A 2,491-nucleotide genomic window follows, 5' to 3' on the forward strand; every position below is an offset into this window, starting at 1 on the left:
CATATGAGTGTGATGGTCAGGTGTCCACATACTTCTGTCCATATAGTGTATGTTGTGTGGAATTTTTTTTTCAAAATCTCACCTAGGACCAATCCTGGTTGTACCTGACAAATTGGTCAATGGTTGTAGATACAAGGTAAGTACTGTATACCATATTAACTGGCAACTCTGTGGAATTTCTTTTTGGTTTGTTTGTTTTTGGTTTGTGCAATCATTTGCTGTTTCTCAGTGACTGAACTGAATATTTTTCAGCTAACAGACTGCTGGCACATGATTTGCACATCACATCACATAAGAGACTCTGTATGATGGTGTTGACTGCAGTGTGGGTAAACAGCAATCTTAGACATCTGGCTCGGAGAAAATTATGATTTGCAGTAGATGTTGTGCTTATTGCAACCTGTACTCTCCCCCTCATTATAAACTAAATATTAACCATATGATTGGGCAGGTCCACATTAGACAAAAGGTAACTGGTTATCTTTACTGGGTATCAGGTTTCCATTTCCAGTAAACATGTTTTCCAAATACATTTAACCGTGGCTTTTTAGTTGTGGAGGAGGAGCGTGATTGTGGGGGGCGGGGGGTTAAGGTTAGGCAAATGACTTGAGCAAAGGTAAAAGTAGTATTAATAAAAAATTACTCAAGTCAGACATCAGGTGAAAAAATACTTGCGTAACTGACACAACTAATCTGAAAATGTTCTATAACTGAGAAATGCATTTTTGAACAAGTATACTATCTAACTAAGTAGACTTGTCATTAGTATATAAAGGAAGCTAATATTAACTGGCTAGCTAACTTGCCAAATAGTGCAGGATCTTAAGTAGCCTGCTAGGTTTGTTGGCTAGCTGGCAAGCTCATTGTAAGTCATACATTTTTCTAGATACATACTTAACTATCTAACAAAGATGCCCCTTACCTACAGTATAGAATTACCTATAGGCTCTAAAAGCACTTATTTATATAGATATATGTAACACAACAGGCAACTGCTACTGAACATCAAAACAGCAGCAAACCCCTACCCCCACCCCCTAAAAGAAATAAAAGCATAAGGTGTATCCTTATTATATTGTCTTATGTAATAGGTTACATACATACTTTGTTTTTGTGATTTCACCTAATGTAAGTATGGTATATGCAGAAATGTGACATTAAAATAGGCTATATACTTACACTGTTTATTATATTATACTATATTGTATTACTGTATTATTCGACTCATGGAGTCATTTTTTTTATTCAATAACTTTACACATGTCTACAGGGAGTTTGGCCCCATCACCTAGGCATTAGGTGTACTGTACCTATCAATACAGTAGGTCATTATGGAAGCCCGTTTCCACCACAGATGAGTAAAAAAAAAAAATATATATATATATATATATATATATATATATATATATATATATATATATATATATATATATATATATATTCTGTAAGTCATAATAATGAGACACTGTCTCATAATTATGACGACATTTTATAATAATGAGAAACTTAGGGTGGGTTGCACCAATAAGGATTAAATTAAACACAGTTTAGAGCTAATCTAGGATTTGTTAATCTGGGCTTGATTTTAAATCGAGTTGTGTTGCACCACTTAATTTTAAACAAAGATTAACAAATCAGGGATTATAATTCTAATCTGTGATTAAAACCTCCATTTACGATAAATTTTCTCCATCATGATGGATTCGCCATTGACAACATTGTGGCAGTGCATGTGGATTTCATAAACGTGGAAATATATGAATTCTCCATTGTAACTAAACAGCAACAATGTAACTCTTTCACTTCACTTGAGTGACTACAAAGGGATCGTGAACTTTAAACTTTGAATGAAAAAAAAAAATTGCCGTTATTAACCGCTCATTTGCATAACCGAACAGGCTGAGAAAATGAAAAAAAAAATAAATTAAAAAATTTACAATCTGAGTTTAAAGTGAGGGAGCAACAAGATTACAGTTAATCCAGGTTTATTGTTATGTGTAACCTTGCTTTTAAACAAGGTTTAAAGTTCGGTGCAACAGAATTATTAGATAAACCTTGATTTAATCTAGATTTAAAATGAATCCTTATTGGTGCAACCCACCCTTAATGTAATAACGACGTAATCCACGCATGCGCAAGGTGCGCAGGCATTTAAGCGAGGCGAGAATGCGCGCTGCGAATGCAGAACGGCTGAACTGTTTTGAAAGCCGAGGTGCATCTAAAAAAAATAAAATAAAATAAATAGATTATCGTGGAAAAGTTCGTTTGTGTCCGTAATTTAATTCAAAAAGCGGAATTTTTCATATATTCTAGATTCATTACACATCATGAAATATTTCAAGCCTTTTTTTTGTTGTTTAAATCTGGATGATTACGGTTTACAACTCATGGGCCGCCAAACACTCAAGTGAAAAGTGAGACGAAACGGTGCTAGTCTGTTTGAACAGCGCAGCGCGCGCTAATCATGTGCATGATTCACCTGCGGAGCAGG

Source organism: Ictalurus punctatus, chromosome 2, assembly GCF_001660625.3.
Source record: "Ictalurus punctatus breed USDA103 chromosome 2, Coco_2.0, whole genome shotgun sequence".
NCBI classification, from domain to species: Eukaryota; Metazoa; Chordata; class Actinopteri; order Siluriformes; family Ictaluridae; genus Ictalurus; species Ictalurus punctatus.